We start from the raw sequence: 6,284 nt of genomic DNA on the forward strand, positions 1-6,284 counted from the left end.
GGCTGGACGAGGTGGAATCCCATGCTTTTTTAACCTCCCTGGCGGTATGATTATGTCAGATTTTAGGTGCTGAAAGCGGTACAATTATTTTGCATGGAAATTTGGCGTTTTATATTGTAGGCCTGTAATTCTTAGCAATAACACACTTAAATCTGTCCAAACAAGAGTCTAGTAGATATCCCGGGTATGATGAAGTTTGAAAAACAATCATAAATTATAATATAATAAATAAATATAAATAATTAAAAAATAAAAATAAAATACATTTCCCCACGATTCACTATCGCTCAATTCTGCAAGTGTTCTAATTTACTATCGCTGTTTTCTAGCTGGTCTAAAGCCACTTTTGACGTAAAGGGGCACTTTTTGGTTGCTATGGACAATCTCAAGTTTCCAGGCAGAAAGAACAGTATATATAATAAAAAACTGCATGCAGGGCATTGGACAAAAGGGATGTGAAATGATTTCATACAGTACTGTGATCTGTAAGATTGATTACAGTGCTGTATGTGTTATTTTTACATTTTTTCAATTTGCCGCCAGGCTCCGCCCCCATGCGTCGCGACGCTCGCAGGGAACGGAGTCTGGCACAGAGAGGCTTCGGGAGGAGGACAGAGCCGCAGACACCACGGGGGGACATCGCAGGATCCTAGGGACAAGGTAGGTACACCGCACCAGGATCCTGCAATGCAATCCTGAGTGTGGCTCGGGGTTACCGCTACTGGTACTGAAATTTAACCCTGAGCCACACTCGGGAATACCGTCAGGGGGGTTAAGGAGGGAATCTGCCCTCTTGTCCATTGCATCTTTTAATATGCCCATATCCTTGAATGGAAAATCCGTGCGACAAGAAACCTGAGAAAAAGCCGCATCCACCCTGGGCTTTTATTCCAGACATCAGTCTCGTTATATTCAAAAGGGAACCTTCTCCTAGGAGTTTTACAGAAGAAAGTACCCCAGGTCTCTCCGTTCTTTAACCGCTTCAAAAAGAACCCTGTGGACTGGGAATACCATTTGTTTGGATTCATCAAGGCCATGATACATTTTGTCATGTACAGAAAGTTGAACCTTCTCCTCTTGGATTTCGACTGTCGTATAGATTGCTTTAAGCAGATCGTTTACTTCTTGTACCTGGATGTTCTACTGACATCCTCATCAGAATCCTTGAGGGAAAGTAGAGTACTCGCCCCCTCTTCCTCAGAGTTGCTAACCTCTGCAGACTTAGAGGTGGACGCCAGGGAACTGGACAGTGTGCTTTGCTGAGATCCTGTCTGGGTTGCTGGATTTTTGACTAGCAAGGAGCGGACTGAACTTAGGGTGTTCGCTCTTTCACCGTGGAAAAAAAAAAATCTTTACACTTCTGTGAAGTTTCCTCTTTAACAAGGTCTGCGATGCAGGTTCTGCACATAGGCTTTGGCCATGAATCTGTGAGGGGATTTTTGCAGGAAGGGCACTTCCTTTAAATTGAGGGAGGACCTTTAGATTTAACTGTGGCTTTGACCTAAGAAGACAAAACACAAAACCACTGGTCACCTAACTGATCGGAGATTATATACCCCTATGTGAGACACACCGCCACCAAAAAAAGGAGCGGCCCTCCAAAAGTGCATTGAACCAGCCACCCCCACAACAGCTCCCCTGTCTAGACTGTAAGGCCCAAGAGCAGTTACCTCTGCCCTTACAGTAGCAGGCTCCCCCCTTGTGAAGGGCAACAGATACCAAACAAGAAAAGCCCAAATGGAGAAGATAGGGACACCACTGTAATCCCTCTTACCTACGCCTGGCCGTTGCTAGAGGCGCCTGCTTCCACCAACGCTGTTGACATCTCCTCCATCTTGCAAAGTGCGCAACGGAATACTGAAAGAACCGTCTGTTCTTTTAAAAGGGAGTTCCACGGCATCCCTGCACTCTGAGGACCAGAAACAGAAGCACCAACCTTTGGACCTGCCCCCTAACCCTTGCGTTCCGGCGGCCTGCCTACCGGAACCAACATCACTCACCGGCCAGGACCCAGGGCCGACATTCAAGGACTGCCGCAAGCTGCGGCTCCCTGCCTGGCCCTGACAGACCAAAATCCGTGGCCCCTGGGCAGACAGACTAGAACACTCCCACAGGCCACTGCTTCCCCTGAGCAGGAAAGGCTGGAGGGTCTGGAACACCACCCCTCCCCCCTGCACCGGGGGGGGGGGGGTTCTATAGTTCACGCACAAAGTAAAAGCCATAGGAGGCAAGCCCACCATTTTTTCTCCACCTGGGGAGAGCGCAGCCCCACTAACTGGTTCCCTGCAGCGCTTCCACCATGGCGAAGGAAACACAATAATTGGAGGCATGGTGGAAGAGGGGGAATCTTAAAGGCTGCAAGTGATTCCTGGGAAAATAGGCGGAGCTGCGCTCTCCAGGTGCTGTCCTCAAAGGCGATTTGGGATAAAAAAGGTCAGTGCAGTCCTAAAGTCGCTGATTGCCGCCATTACTTGTATATAGAAATATATATATATGAAAAAATTAAAAATGACAGTATACTGATTGTAGATGCTATAACTTTTTTGCAAACAAATCAGTATACACCTATTGCGATTTTTTTATGTTTTTTTTTTTGATCAAAAATATGTAGCAAAATACATATTGGCGCAAGAAGAAATTTGATTTTTTTTTTTATCGCATATGTTCTATAGCAGAAAGAAAAAATGTTTTGTTTTTTTTTTCTTCACAATTGTCGGTCTTTTTTTGTTTATAGCGCAAAAAATAAAAACTGCAGTAATGATCAAATACCACCAAAAGAAAGCTCTATATATTATATAGACATATATTTAATTTATGTACAGCGTTGCATGACTATGCAATTGTAAGTTAAAGTAACGCAGTGTCATATCACAAAAAATGGCCTGGTCATGAAGGAGGGTAAATCTTCAGTGGTTATAGAACAAGATCTTCTCAGGTGATCACCAACGAAGACACAACGAGGGGAATTTAGGCCCCGTTCACACTTGTATGACCTAAAAGTCGCATGACTTTGATGCAACTTGAAGCAATGCCTGTGTAATCTTGAGGTCTATGGTCCTACTTTGATGCAACTTGAGGTCCAAAGTAGTGCAGGGACTACTTTGAAGTCGCCAAGATATGAACAGTACTGGAAATCATGGGGTACAACTTGTCATGCCAATTTGCAGTCCCAAGTCGCACAAGTGTGAAAGGAGCCCTATCAAAACTGGAGCGATTGTGCATAGTGACCAGTCAGCTTCTATCTTTCATTTTCAAAGCTTATCTGAACAAGCTGAAGACAGCAGTTGATTGGCTGCCATGCACAGCTGCTCCAGATTTGATAAATTCCACCCAAATTGTTTTGTTCCCATCACTGTGACCCTTGATGTTTCTAACAGCCAGGTCACAAGTTAACAGTTAATGAGTACACTTCCAACTGCACACACAGGAAACAAATTGTTATGGAGAGTACATTTAAATCTTGTGCCTTAAGTGTAGCTAAGTGTAACTAAAAGGCAAAACTTTTTTTTTTTTTTCATTTTGGATAGAGTTGAGGAGGATTAGAATGCTTGTCAATTTTTTTTGCTGCTTGTGCCCTCCTGATTTGTCAGAGACTCTTTGCCACGTGATCAGCCATGTCCAATCACGGCTGATCAGTGTACACAGGAAGAGCCGGTGAATGGTATTTCCTCACTCGCGTCTGTCAGAAACGAGTAGGAGGGCCGATCGGCTGCTCCTCTGATAGGGGGGTCTGGGCTGATCGATTATCAGCGCAGTCCCCCCCTCCACGAGGATGCCCACACTGGACCACCAGGGATGGCACTAGGACCACCAGGGATGCCAATCAGTGCCCACAATTGGCATCACTGATTGGCAGGCATTATTTGGCACCAATTGGCATCCATCATTGACATACATTACAGTACATCAGTGCCCATCAATGCCACCTCATCGGTGCCCATCAGTGAAGCATAGAACTTATTTACAAAGTTTTGTAAATGAAACAGAAAAAACATTTTTCTTCAAAATTTTCGGTCTTTTTTTTTTTTTATTTGTTTAGCAAAAAATAAAATTCCCAGGATGTGATCAAATACCACCAAAAGAAAGCTCTATTTGTGGGAACAAAATGATAAAAATTTAATTTGGGTACAGTGTAGCATGACCACGCAATTGTCATTCAAAGTGCGACAGCACTGAAAGCTGAAAATTGGTCTGGGCAGGAAGGTGTATAAGTGCCCGGTATTGAAGCGGTAAAAAAAAAAAAAAGTTTACTTCCACTTTAACCACTTCAGCCCCAGAAGATTTGGCTGCTTAATGACCGAGCTTTTTTGCAATTCAGCACTGTGTCACTTTAACTGACAATTGTGTGGTAGTGCGACGTTGTACCTAAACAAAATTGACCTCCTTTTTTCCCCACAAATAGAGCTTTCTATTGGTGGTATTTGATCACCTCTGCAATTTTTATTTTTTGCGCTCTAAAAACAAAAAAAGCGTAAATTTTGAAAAAAAATTAAATATTTTTTGCTTTAATAAATATCCCCCAAAAATATATAAAAAAGTTGTTTTTCCTCAGTTTAGGTCAATATGTATTCTACATATTTTTGGTAAAATCGCAATAAGCGTATATTGATTGGTTTGTGCAAAAGTTATAGAGTCTACAAAATAAGGGTTAGTTTTATGGCATTTTTATTAGCAATTTTTTTTGTAATTAGCAATGGTGGCAACCTGCAATTTTTATTGCGACTGCGACATTATGGCGGGCACATCGGACACCTTTGACACATTTTTGGGACCATTGTCATTTATACAGCGATCAGTGCTATAGAAATCCACTGATTACTGTGTAAATGACACTGGCAGGCAACCAGTGGTTAACCACTGGTGGGCGATAAAGGGGTTAAGCGTGTCCTAGGGAGTGATTCTAACTGTGGGGGGGGGGGGGGGGGGATACCTCGGACATGACAGCGATCACACTGCAATCGTGGGCCGCCGGAGAACATCGAGTTCCCGGGACCCACGGGCACGCGCCCAAAAAGGCGGGGAAAATTTAAAAGGGATGTACCTGTACGCCCATTTGCCTGCGCCATTCTGCCAACATACATCTGTGTGCAGCGGTCGGCAAGTGGTTAAAGAGAATCTCCCAGGAAAGTAATATGGGGATGGTTATTAAAGACTTGCCTGTGAAAGTGCATTCTCGAACTGCTACCACTTATTCTTGCTTCACCATTTAGTGACCCATTGGCTGAAAACATATGAGCAAGTAGGTGTCATGACCCCTGCTATGAACATATTCCACTCACTGACTCGGTAAGCAGTAATGGAGGGGCAGGGAATGCAGCATATGAACCCCCAAGCTGCACAGGGACAACTCTACAGCTTGAAGTTTAAGAAGCCCATGGCCTTAGTGGGGCTAAAAATGGGAGAATGTTTGCATTGTGTCCTGAGCTTTTATTTTAAGGGTTAGTTCACCATTACCAAAACGTGTCATTAGTACAGTGAATATTATGAGCACTGATCACTGTATAAGTGTCACTGGTGATGTCAGTGGCAGTCAGTAAGTTAGTGTCCACCACACTATCACAGTCCCATTATAAAAGTCATTGATCATGGCCATTAGTAAAATTGACGCTATACCTTTCATGCAAACCAATATACACTTATTGGGATTTTTTTAATACCAAAGATATGTAGCAGAACATATTTTGGGCAAAATCTAACGAAGAAATTAGATTTTTTTTTTTATTATTATTATATTATTTGAATATGTTTAATAGCAGAAAGAAAAAAAAAAAAAAGTTTAACATTTTCAGTCTTTTATTTACATAATAAAAAATCTAGGTGATCAAAATACCAGCAAAAGAAAGCTCTATTTGTGTGAAAAAAATGATATAAATTAAGTTTAAGTACAGTGGTGACCGCGCAATTACCAGTTAAAGTAGTATAGTGCTAAATAGCAAAACAAAAAAAAAATGGCCTGGTCATGAAGGAGGCAAAAGCTTCAAGTTGAGTTGGTTAAGTAAATAAACCCCCATTGTTTCTCTATGTCTATGAAAAAATCATGGAATACAGACTGTCAAAGATAATATTTGACACCAACCCAAGTTCCTACATTTTACAGCTGTTCTATTCAATAGGGTTGAATTACTGAAAGAATAAAGACCATTTTTCTATGCAAGGGTAAAGCAGGCCATACATGGTCGAATTTCGAACAAATTTTCAGAAAGTTCGTTTTTTTTGTGATCCGATGGTGCCACCGTTGATTTTTGAAATTCAGCCAACCAAGCCTTCAATTTCACCTCATGTTA

This window comes from Aquarana catesbeiana, linkage group LG03 (assembly GCF_042186555.1).
Source record: "Aquarana catesbeiana isolate 2022-GZ linkage group LG03, ASM4218655v1, whole genome shotgun sequence".
Classification (NCBI taxonomy): Eukaryota; Metazoa; Chordata; class Amphibia; order Anura; family Ranidae; genus Aquarana; species Aquarana catesbeiana.